The sequence below is a fragment of the Gossypium arboreum genome, chromosome 12, assembly GCF_025698485.1.
Source record: "Gossypium arboreum isolate Shixiya-1 chromosome 12, ASM2569848v2, whole genome shotgun sequence".
NCBI lineage: Eukaryota > Viridiplantae > Streptophyta > Magnoliopsida > Malvales > Malvaceae > Gossypium > Gossypium arboreum.
This window is the reverse complement of record NC_069081.1, coordinates 85,076,487-85,089,950: the sequence shown is the minus strand read 5'-3', so window position 1 is coordinate 85,089,950 and position 13,464 is coordinate 85,076,487. Positions and strand designations below refer to the sequence as shown.

The window sequence follows — 13,464 nt, the reverse complement described above, 5'->3', positions numbered from 1 at the left end:
TTGAATACTTATCCTAGTTTGTTTGGGTCTCCCAAGACCTAATTGTTTAAACATTTTATAGGGCATGACATTAATACTAGCACCTAAATCAGCTACAGCATTATTAACGTTTAAACTACCAATTAAACAATGAATAGTAAAACTCCCTGGATCTTTCAATTTGTTGGGTAGTTTATTTTGTAAAATAGATAAGCAAAGTGTGTTTAGCTCCACGTGCAACGAATCATCTAACTTCCATTTGTTTGCCAAAAGCTCCTTTAAAATTTTAATGGAATTGGGCATATATGGAAGAGCTTCAATAAATGGTAAGTTAATATTTAACTTTTTCAAAAGTTTAAGAAATTTACCAAATTATTTATTTGTGTGGTCTTTCTTTGTCGCATTGGGATATGTCACACGGGGTTTATATTCCATACCAACCAATTTTTGTTCATTTTGGCTTACCTCAACCTTACCTTTACTTACCGCACTTTCTTGCCTTAGTTTTGGTTTAGATTCAACTAACCCTTCTTAATCTCACACAGTAATTGCATGAAGTTGCTCACTTGGGTTAGTTTCGTTATTACTAGGAAAGCTACCTTGTGGACATTTTGAAATCAACTTCGCAAGTTTATCGATTTGGTTCTCAAGCCCTTGAATCTTCGCTTGTTGATTTTTAAGTGCTGTTTTGGTGTTTTGGAAGTAGGTTTTTGACACCGAAATAAACTTTGTCAACATCTCCTCAAGGTTCAACTTTTTCTCTTATTGGTAAGGTGGTTGAAAGCCTGAAGGGGGTTGTGGTCTTTGGTTTCCTAACCACCCCAAGAGAAATTGGGATGATTCCTCCAACCTGCATTATAAGTGTTACTATAAGAATTATTTTGAGGTCTAGAATTATTATCCATATAGTTGATTTCCTCATTCTTTGTGCTAGGACCATAGGGTAAATATTCTGGATTGTTCGTTCCTCCTCAATTTGCATCACATTGCATCATCGAATGTACCTGCATAGAAACACATAAACCATCAATTTTCTTATTTAATTATTATACCTGATTTGATAACATGGTGACTACATCTATATTAAAAACACCGGCTACTCTATTTGGCTTTGTCTTCATGACTTGCCGCTGATAATTATTCAGTGCCATCTCCTCTATAAATTCATAAGTCGCTTCAGGTGTTTTTATTATTCAATGTACCACCAGCTACTACATCAATCAATTGCCTAGTTGAGGGATTCAAACCATTGTAGAAGGTTAGAACTTGTAGCCATAGAGGTAACCAATGGTGAGGGCACCTTCTCAATAAATCCTTATACCTCTCCCATGCATCATATAAGGTCTCTAAGTCAATCTGCACGAAGGAAGAGATATCATTCCTCAACTTATTTGTCTTAGCCAGTGGGAAGTACTTCAGTAAAAATTTCTTGGTCATCTGATCCTGAGTAGTGATAGAACCTCGTGGTAAACAATTCAGCCACTATTTAGCTTTACTCCTCAATAAGAAGGGAAACAATCGTAGGCGAATGGCATCGTAAAAAATGCCATTTATCTTGAAAGTATCACAGACTTCTAGAAAGTTAACCAAATGAGTATTTGGATCTTCGTCTTCCTAACTATCGAACTGAACAAATTGTTGGATCATCTAAATAGTGTTCGACTTCAGTTCAAAGTTATTCGTAGCAATAGTGGGGCTCACAATACTTGACTCAGCCCCAGTTAGAGTAGACTTGGCATAATCGTACATAGTACGAGGAGCAGGATTTGGATTTACAGGATTCGCAGCAACCACAAGAGGCGGCTGATTATTCTTATTTTCAGCCATATCCTCAGTAATAATTATAACGTCCTCTTGCTCTTCCACTATATTTTGTCGACTCTACCTTGCTTCCCTACAGTTTCTGTGGGTTGTACTTTCTATAACGCCTCGAATTTGGGCCTAGAAGTATTTGGTTTGAGCAAGCGTGCAATTAGGAGACTACACATAAATATTTAATTGTGCAAGGAAGTGACACAATTGAGTGTTTGGCTTAGTGGTTGTTTGCTCTAGAAGTGTCTGAGAAGTCATGGGTTCAAGTCCTGGCTTATACATTTTGGTTTTTAAAGATAAAATCCCTATCTTTGGTCAGTAGGGTTATAAATAAAATTTAGTAAGGTATGACATAAAAAGCCTGCTGGTCTTGTGGATAGTGGCGTGTGGAGTATGCTATTGGTCTGAGGTTCGAATCTCTACTTGTGTAAATGGAGATTATTTTTACTGTTGACTATGGGAGGTAGTGGAGTTTAACTGGAACACTATAGAGTGGAGTGGAGTTTGAATTGGTCATGGAGGGATTATAGAAGGGAGTTGAGGAGAGATATAAGGAGAGATTTTAGGAGGAAATTGTAGAGAGTTGAGGGGTAAGTAGATGTTGTGCCGAATGGGGACTCTAGACTCCCTCTGAGTGTGCAGTTGTAAAGGGAGTGGGGAGGTGTTGAAGGTGTTGAAGGTTGAACGAATTTGTGAAGTGTTTTTGGTCAAGAAAATTTGGCTATAGGCTTTTAAGGTGCCGTTTTGGTGTTAGCTAACCATAGGTCATTTTTGTTTTAATAACTCAGGTTGGCAATTTTACTTTTTTTGTTTTGTTTTGGCTCTAGTTAAAGAATCCTGAAAACCTCTCAGCCTTTTGTTCTTTTTCTTTGGCCGAATACCTAAAGTGACATCTTACTTTTCATTTTTCTTTCTTCTTTGCCCCCTCTTCTCTAAAGCTGAATACTCATTTTCCTGATTTCATTCTTCCTTCCTCTGTTCTTTGGCAAGCCGAATCACCCTCTCTCTTTCTTTGTTGGCCGAATACCCTAAGTACTGCTCACTTCTTCTTCTCTGTTCTCCAAACCGATTACCCTCTGTCTTTGGGTAGCCAAAATTGTCAAGGACTAGTTATGTTCTCCCTTCTCCTCTTATCTTTCCCTTGGCCGATTCTTGCTGAAGTGCTGCCGAAATTCCTCTGACTTGTTAGGTAAGTGTTCTTTGGTTTGTTTTCCCCTTAGTCAAATCTCATTTGGTTTCTTCTCAAAGATTCGGCTTTTGGTATCTCTTAGGCTGAGTGTTTGCTTTCTCTCTTTCCTACCATGGAGTAGTATTCATCTAACACCTTTTTAATTCCTTGTTCCTGTGATTGTTATTAGGGGCCCAATTTCTGTAATTAGGGTGCTTAGCCAATTACCCGTCCTTGAAAGTGGTACCTTCTCTATTGGTAAGTACTTTAATCCTAGGTACAATTAAGTGGGGTTATGGAGTTTGATGATTTCGTTAACTATTCTTGTGAAGGTAAAGATTTTGGAAAGAGTACATGGAGTTAGAGCAAGGGAAGGTTGCGGTTATTGTTTGGTAAGTAGATGTTTTGGTTGCAGCGGTTTCAATATTATGGTATTGAATTAACAAGGGTTTGAGAGTAATGAGGGGTTGTGGTTGATCATAGGTTCTCGTTTCAGAAGTGGTTCGGTTGCAACTCCATAGCAGGTGTGTATTCACACACTGAATAGACTATAGATCGGCAAAATTCGAAAAGCTGAAAAGCCAAAAAGCCGAAAGGATGGCCTTTTGGCCACATGGGTGTGCAAATGCGCATGTGTTGAACAGAGCCCACGAAACGTGAGTGTTAGACTATAGAGGCCATCATGGGCGTTCTCATGGGTTTGGGCTGTTTTGGGCCACGATGGGCTGTGTGGGCCCAATGGGCTCGTGGGCTCTACACAGATAAAATCAATGGCACGTGTTAATTACTGGATTGGGCTACGTAGTTCACATGACCGTACTAAATTTTGGGCTTGATGGGCCACACAAGCATGTGGGCCTACTTAGGATGCATAATGGGCCTTAGGCCCATTTACACTGTTAGGACCGTTAAGGTTATACGAGTTGCTCGAGGTGACTGTAGACCTTCTGATGGGTCGATAAGAGTACCTAGACCCCAAGGCAAGTAAAATGACCTAAATACCCCTATAGGGTAAAATGACTATTTTACCCCTTGAGGGTAATGACTGCTATAATTTGACTGTTCTTTCTGAGCATGACATTCTGCATACACGTATGATTTATGACATGACATTCTGCATGGGGTTGGGATACTATTATGGAGGAAGTGTACTATACTGGTGGCTTTGCCACATATACTGTTACTGGTGGCTTTGCCACATATACAGATACTAGCAGCTTTATTGCGTTACTGTTACTGGCAGCTTTGCTGTGATATTATTAGTGGCAACTTTGCTTCGATATTGGTGTGTTGGTTGGATGGGTCGACTATGTCCCCACATGGTGTGTTGGTGGTACGGAGTGGTGTGATGGCTAGATTGGGATGGGTTGCATTATTGTACATATATTGTTACTGTAATGGGCCAAGGCCCTAGCTGATATTGAACTGTTACTAATATGGGCTTAGGGCCAGACTGTGTTGTTCACTGTTTGTTTATTATTAGGATTACACACTGAGTTTTCGTAAACTCACCCAACTGTTTATAATGTATAGGTAATCCTTAGGCGGATCGATGTTGTGAGGGACTCAGATATGGCCACACTACTGCTCCTGTTTTCTTTTATTTGGCGTTTATTTGCTATTAGATTTCGGTTTGGGTTTTGAATTATGTAATAAGGCCTTTCTAAATTTTCCAGCTTTTAATTTGGGTTTTTTTTGTTTATTATGAATTATATCTGATAAAAGTAGAACGCGGTTTTCGAAAACGATAACTGTTTTCAAAACACTATGTTTTCGCGACACTTGAGAAATGCTTCCGCAACAAACAGAGTTTTAAAAGTAAAAGTTCTAACAAAGAAGCTTTAAATTTCCAAACAGGTTTTCATCAGCAAGAGCAAGTTTTTGAAAAGCACCCCAACGTGACACCGTCAGAGTCGGCCATAACGTCTAGGTCGGGTTTGGGGTGTTACACTTTCAATTTCACTATCAAATACCAAAGGTCCCGACGGGTTTCTTCTACTCATAAACTAAAAGCACCTTCCAGAAGCAAATAAAATAAAAATTATAAAATAAAAATTAAATTAAAAACAAAAATAAAATGCAATAAAAATAAATGGGTAGATTAATAAAATTCAAGTGTTCCTAATATTTTAATCCCCGGTAATGGTGTCAAAAACTTGATGGTCACTAAACTACCTAAAATTACAGCAAAGGCAAGCGCACCTATTGAATAATAGTATAGCTATGGTGAGTAGGGACTATCGTATCCACGAGGACTAAAAGTACTAGTAATTAATATTTTTCTATTATTTAGCCGGTAAATTGGGTTGATTGTTTTTAATCTAAAATTAACTAAACTAAATACTAAGAACAAAATAGAGAGTGGATTAGGAAAATAATCCAATAAAACCAATGAGATAGATAATACCCAGGAAAAAATCCGCCTAGACAAAAAATCCGCCTAGACTTCACTTATTATTTTAAATCTGAATTAAACAATTTATTCACTTGCTTCTTCATCCATGGAAATCCCTAAATTATGTTAATATCTCTTTCGAGAGTAAGAACAAATGACTCTAGGTTGATTAATTGAAATCTCTTTCTAATTAAAACCCCTATTGTCGCATTAACTCGATCTATGGATTCCTCTATTAGATTTGACTCTAATCCGGTAGATTTATGTCATCCTTTTTCTAGGATTGCATGCAACTCCACTCAATTATACTAGATCTACTATTAAACAAGAACATTTTCTCCACTGAAATAAGTACATTTAACATGAATCAATATTCTGAAAATATTAAAACATGAAATAAGCATACATAATTGAGAACAATAATCAAGTATTTATCATGTAATTTAGAAATCAAATAATAAGATTCATCATAGGTTTCATCTTCCCTAGGTATCTAGGGAATTTAGTTCATAATCTGGAATGAAAAGAACTCAAAGTTAAGATAACAACAAGACATAAAGAAACCAATAAAACTTCTAGATAAATTAAATGGAGATCTTCAATCTTGAAGGAGATCCGCTTCTAAGTTGCTTCCGATGTTCTTCGAGTAATTTATTCATTCTTCTTTGCGTGCTCCGTTACGTCTTCTTCTAATTGTGATTTATAGACTTTAGAACACTCAAAAAGCCTAAAAATTGGGTTTTTCCACGTATTTGGGAAACAGGGTGCAAAATTGAGAGAAACAGGCACATGGGCGTGTGGCCAGCCCGTGTGGCTCACACCGATGTGTGGCCAGCCCATATGGAAATGCTCAGGCCGTCTGGATCCTAGAAACAACTTTTTTTGTCTGATTTTGATCCGGTTTTCGCTCATTTCACTCTCCTATGCTCACCTAAGTATAAAAATATGAATTTAAAGGATTAGGAGCATCAAATTCACTAATTTACATAATAAATCATCCACAAACGCATCAAGAATAGGATTAAAAACCTGTTACTTTTATATCTTATCATAATGTTAACAAGTAACAAAATAACTAATGATCGTAGCCATAACCTGAATAGCTCCTAATTATTCTATTAACATGATAAAATTAAAACTAACATAGTAACGTTGCCTCCTCGGCAATAGTGTCAACAACTTGACCGCCTCCAGACATACCAACGTCCAGAAAAGAAATCCTGCACAAAAGATGGGAAAAGTAGTATCCGTAAGCACATAGGTCAGGTTCTAGTATAGTTACAACGAAGTAGGTAAGTACTCCGAGGATCGTACCTAAGGAAGGCGAGCACTAATTAATTTTAATCTAAACATAAATAAATATAATTAGTACTTTAGTGAATTTATAGTACGAAGAACTAAAAGACAGATTTTTTATAAACTATACTAAAAATAATAAGAAAGGAAATAAATTAAAAATAAATAAATGAAACACAAGAAATCAAATAATCAAATATATATCAAATCTGGGCATGAGTGATTAGCTCGCCTTGGTAGTCATAATCAACTATTATCTTGGGCTTCCTTGTTCAATCAACCAGTCAATTCCCCAGCAAGATCTTCTAATACGTGAACTAAAATATTGAGTCAGTAATAACTACTTACATGTCGATCTCACAGTCCAGACTGGTTCATGGTTAAGGTGTTCACAGATATGCCATACCAAATCTAGGTTAACTTCTACCTTGAATACTTTCTAGGGTTGTCAAGCCTAGGGTTTAGATTTATTTTTTCCTGAATAGCTGATCCGTTAAGAAATCCCTAGAAAACAGTTAACTATTCATATCTACACTCGCTAATCCCCCACAGGAGGATTAGTTCCTCAAAGATATAGTAAATGATATAAACTTGAATGATAGAATGAACATAAAGAACAATTCAAGAATAGAGTTTTAGAAGAAGTTTGATTTGTATTAAGCGTAAAATCCTCACAGAGTTTGACAGTAGTTCCAGAATCTGATTTCTTCACAAAAGTAAATAATAAGAATAGAAATATAAAACCTAAGAAAATAGAAAATTTAAAGACAAAATCTAAAGAAAAACTTATACAATATTAAAATTTTTCCATAACATATGCTAAATTATATAAGCCATCCTCGTGCTTAATGTTTGATTATTCGGACCAAAACGCACTAACTTGTAATTATTTCTCATAAGAGGTAATGTCTAGACACACCAGGTCCTGTGTTGCGACATCAATGCAGTATGCTCACCTTCAGGGTGTATTCAGGGATATGTCGCGACATCCTCAGGCTGTGTCGCGATATTAAAGGCAGTCTTGGAATTTTTCTATTTTGCTCTGTATGTTGCGACATCAGATGCTCTATGTTGCAACCTAGTAACTAGTATTAAGTTAATATGCCTTGAAATGGTCTCCTGCACGCTCACAAAGTATATTAGCTCACCCTTAGGCCTCATTCAACCCCTAAGGTCAATAAAGGACTCACATTGCACATTTTATTAACTTAACTAATACTTACAAAAATTTATTAAATCTTAACTAAAATGCTCATGTTCAAGCTCCTTAAGTGCAAAAATTAGTTTAATCTAATACATCGAATTATGGCAGATTAGGTCTCAAATGTAGAAATCCACTAATAAATTATACAAGTAATTTGATTATCCTAGCAGAATACAAATAGTCATATATGCAATCATTCAGTATGATTTCAAAATATAAATAAGTCTACCTAGATCACATAAGGCTTTTCAGCTTGTAACATTTTAAGGCTTAGGACATGTATGAATTTCAAGAACAATAAGCATCAAATGACTTCAACCACAGAAATAGTTTGACACATCATATTGTCCCCTATTCTCCCCTTTCGTGACTCTTTCCCGCTCTCCGCCTTATTTCTTCTTCTCTCAACATCATATAGTAACTATGGCTAGCTCAGGAGTTTTTGTGCAATAATGAATGAGTTATTCTGTAGTTGTGACTTTGTCACTTTTCTTTCTCTTTCACAGTACCTCACTCACAATTTTTTTTATTTTTCACGTATTTTTTCTACTCGTTTAATTTTAATTTTGAAATTTCATTTTTACACTTTTAAACTAACCTATAATCACTGTACTATACTAATCTTTCCTATCACTTTGTTTTTACAATACCACCATAATGTTTCTACTTAACCCTCAATATATATGGCCAAATGTCTATAATCATGCAATTCAGGACCAAAGAAAAGGGTAAGCACAAATTATCATTTTTAGCTCAGGTTTTGTATAAAGGGTCATCAAGAAGTTTCTTCTGCCTTAAAATAGGTATTAAGGATATATAAATAAAGGTTAGCTTTTTGGCTCTAGGTGTATACCAAACAATGCCTTAGGTCATCCCTAAGCATCTTAATATTCACAAGTTTAGTCAATCAAACAATCACAAATTCAACAATCTACCATTCATACTAGCATCCTCATTTCCTTATATTCTCTATATAATTTGGTCCATTCAGTTGCTTAATACTTATTTACAATGTAAAATATAGAACTTGATAGAAAAAATTTAAAATCACCTATCCTCAGGCCAAATTTACTGTAAATACAATAAACTTATGTACATTCTCCTAACCAAGCACTTGTATTTCTACAAGCTCAAGCACACAGTTGACAAGAAAAATCAAAGAAAAGCATAAAAATTTTAAAAATAATTTAATGTTACCCCCCCACACACTTTAGAAAACACATTATCCTTAATATGTAGTCCCATAAAGTATAAGAAACAAAGCTACCCAATTGATCATTATGGTTTCGTGAACTATTTGTAGGTGCTTCTTCCTTCGATCGCTTGAAAGCTCAAAATTGTTGTGCATTTGTTATGTGAGGTTCCTACGAAGAAAATTTAAACAAAAACACTGAATAACAAATATTCTACTACTACTCCTACTCTTAATAAATTATATAAATTAACAATCATCCCAAATTTAATACAATCTTTAAAAAGACAAAAAATAGAAGTTCAATCATTCTCTTCAAAATCCATCTCATCATCTTCCTCCAGCTCTTCAGTTCCTTCTTCCTCTTCACTCTCCTAAAAATCCATCTCATCATCTCTTGCTGGCATTTATTCCATTCCTTAATTTGTTTATCCCAAAGCTCAATGTACTGTGTAATAGCCCAAAATTGGGTCTAGTTGGAACAGAGGTTTTGGGACCACAAAATCTGAGATATAAATAATTATTTTATGATTATTTTGAGGTCTATGATATGATTGCATGATTGTGTGAAAATTTCATGAAGAAATTCTATGCATAAAGTGCTTAATTCGAAGTTAGGGACTAAATTGAATAAGTTGCAAAACTTGCATTCTAGAAGTTTCTAGTATGAAATTGATTTGAAATATTAATTAGGAGGACTTAAATAGAATTTTACCAATTTCTAAGTTATGGACAAAAATTGGACATGGATGGAATTTTTGGAAAGTTTAGTAGTAAGGGTATTTTGGTCATTTAGGGGTAAAATGAATTAAATTACAAAATTAAAAGCCAATTTTGCTCATCTTCTTCACCATGGACGTGTATACCAAGGGAGACTCCATGGCTAGGGTTTTCAAGCTTCCCAAGCTCAATTGTAAGTCCGTTCTGACCCCGTTTTTCAAGTTCTTTACGTTTTTGGAGTCTCGGTAACTTGATTTAGCTTATGCTAGCAATAATTCAACCTAGGGTTCATATTTGGAAAAATACCCATAGGTAAAATTTGTGTATTCTGGTGTTTTATGATACAATATGAGGTTTTAAATTATGTTAGACAACTTGTGCTACTCGGTTTTAAGTGAAAACGAGCAAAAGGGCTTAATCGGTAAAAATACCTAATAGTCATAAGTATATGTTAGAGTGAGAATTTGATGTTTCCATAGAAGGGAAAAGTGATCATCATGTCATAAAACATAAGAATAAGGGATGGAGTTTAATTCCCGAGCCTAGGGGCAAAAGTGTAAATATGCAAAAGTTTAGGGGCAAGATTGTAATTTTTCCAAAGTTTGAGTTAAGGACTGTTTTGAATATTACATTAATTAAATAAGTAAAATATGATGTTTTAGATCCCGAAAAACGAGATTTGAACCTAGAATGAGAGAAAAATTGAAAATTGGGAAAGTTGGTAAAATGGCCGTTTTAATATCAAGGTAAGTTCATATGTATAATAAGCATTAATTTATGCATGTTTCAATGTAAAATTGATATATTTACTATGATCTCCGAGGTGTTGAAAGTATGTAAGTTGGTATGATAATAATACAACAATAATCTTGTAATTTATATTTGAAAGTTAAATTTAGTGAATTAATTGAATTATGTTAAATTAAACGATTATGGTGCCAAGTTTATGAATTGATTTAAAAATATGTCTATGGTACATGAAGTGCATTGAATTATCATACATAAATGCGATTTCTATGATTATGGATATTATGGGAAATTGTAAGTTCATATGATTTTTAATAAGAAAATGTGTAATTTAATGTTATTGCGTTGATATTAAATGAGATGTAAGTTTATATGTAAGTAATACATCACTATTACTTGTATTATGATATTTTATAAAAATATTGGAAATATGTTTGTGGATAATTACTTGATTGGTGAAATTGTTGGAAAAGAGAGAAATCCGATTGAACCTTGGAAAGATTGGATGATACAGATGGTATGTAGCTAGGTCACATGTATAGTGCTGAGTGCACATCATGTGTACAAGAGAGCTACAAGACATTATGATGTAGCTAGGTCGCATGGGTGATACTATGTGTACACCATGTAGACAAGAGAGCTACGGATATATGTAGCTAGGTCGCATGCGTGGTTCCAAGTGAAGGACACCATGTAGACAAGAGAGCTACGAGATAAGCGGCTAGGTCACATGGGTGGTACTAAGTGTTCACCATGTGTACAAGAAAGCCGAACTATATGATGGGTGGAGCTATGTGCTGAAACCACCAAGTATCGAGGATTGATCCAAGTGTTCAACGGGAGACTCTCTATGTATTGCTTTGTGAGTTTTGTGATGAATAAGTGCAGGAACTTGGTTATGTGAATGATGTGTTCATTAAGTGACCAGGATGTGGTAAGGTTATAAACAAGTAAGTTATACATGAGGATGATTTTATGGTGACCTTGTGATCATGGGCCTATACTTGTGATGTATGAAATGTGGTGAAAATGATTTGTGATATGTATGTTAAAATGAGGTTAATACAAAGAAAGTGTGAAAGAGTGAATTAGCAATAAAACTGTTTTGGACAGTAGCAGTGACGTGATTTTGAAAAATCACCAAAAATAGTATAAATTGAATCAGAGACTGAATGAGATATCAAATTAAATATTAATGAGTCTATTTTCATATAAAAGAAACATACAAAGCAAAGGAGTTCTATATTTTGAGATATTTATGTTTTTGTGAGACTGACTCAGAATGATTACGTGATCCCCTGTTCTGACTTTGGAAAATCACAAAAATTTGGAAACAAATAATTAGAGGCTCAAAATTATATTTTTAAAATATATAATGAGTCTATTTTCAAGATAAATCAACAAGAACATTATCCGAGTTCTGTACTGTGAGATAATTATTTTTTAGTGAAGAGAGGTCAGAACTGTCAGAAAGTGAAACAGGGGAAAATTTAATGAAGAAACTGTACTAATTGGCTAAACCAAAAATTATGAAAATTTTATGATGGAAAGATATGTGAGTCTAGTTTCAGGGGAAATTTATGGATCTTAATTTGGAGTTCTGTAGCTCGAATTATAAATAATTAAGTGACTATGACTCGTGTGGACAGTTTGATGTGAACATTTATTAGTAAATTGTGAAATCGTACTTACAAGAATGCTATATACATTAAGGATGTGGAATGGAGAGGAGGAGGAGGAAAATAAATATATGTGAATACATGGAAACTATGGTATATGAAATATTGATATAATGAAATAAATGATATGTGTTTATAAGAAAACAAAAAAGAGAATGTTATGTATCATGACATGTATATATATATATGACTAGTCTCAATGTAATGCTTGTTGGGTATGGAATTGAATTGAAATGTTTCAGGCAAACATGTTATTCTGTGCATCTGAACCGTGGTATTTTATAAAGATATGATCTAGCTTTAAATATGAATGCTTGATGATTAAGCTGAAGATATTTGGTAAGATGATAATCTTGGTATAAATGTATAAGTGGTACTATAATAAACAAGGTAAAATGAGTATGAGAGACACATGTATGATGACATACAAATGCTATGTTTGTGGATTAATTGAGGATGTTTAATCATTAAATGAATACCATGTTATATGCTTTTGATTTTGTATAAGTGTGTAAGAGATCAAGGTTCACCAAAGCTTGGAAAATAGCCTAGGTATATTCCACACAGTGAGAGACACGACCATGTGTCTCAGTAGTGTATGGAATTTCGACTTTGGGACAGGCGTGTGGAGCCTTAAAGCATGAAATTTCCAAGATTTTTGTAAGTTCTCAGTTTAGTCCCAAACCCTTTCTAAAGTATGTTTTGGGCTCCGTAGACTCAAATAAGGGACTATGTGTAAGAGAATGAACGCTTTGAAATATGAATAAAATTTTATGGCTCGTATTTTAGTTTAATGTTTGTATGTTTGTCTGGTAACACCTTGTACCTTAGTCTGGCCTCGGATACGGGTAAGGGGTGTTACATACTGTGTATACAGTATGTCACCAATTATACTTCGGGATGGCTTCATTGATTATTCCATAGACACCATCGGCACACTTGCTTTTTTGCATAATGTCGTCACTAAGTGAGGAAAGAAGACTTCCACTCTCTAGCCACTAACATATCGCTTCATATTTTGGCATATCCACATTTTAATACATATATATATTTTTGCAAAATAGCGTAAAGAAAAATCGCTTGAAAAGTATTGACATTAGAAACATTCAAAGCAGGAGCTATGCATTTTTGCTTCTGGAAACATTATTGCTTTATGAAAGAAGGTTGGAATATCAGTACCCGGGTGACATTTCCATTCACCCGCTTCTCTGTTAGGAAGTTTATAATGTTGTCCATATTTATATCTAAAACATATGCCAAATTAGTTTCTTC

At 34.7% G+C, this 13,464-nt stretch overlaps 1 non-coding gene across 1 annotated transcript; it reads left to right on the top strand.

Moving 5' to 3' along the window:
- The first annotated feature begins 1,261 nt into the window (after nucleotides 1–1,261).
- Nucleotides 1,262–1,368, top strand: LOC128285922 (small nucleolar RNA R71). Its single transcript, XR_008276469.1, has one exon. It is a non-coding gene; the product is annotated as a small nucleolar RNA R71 (small nucleolar RNA).
- The last annotated feature ends 12,096 nt before the right edge of the window (nucleotides 1,369–13,464 follow it).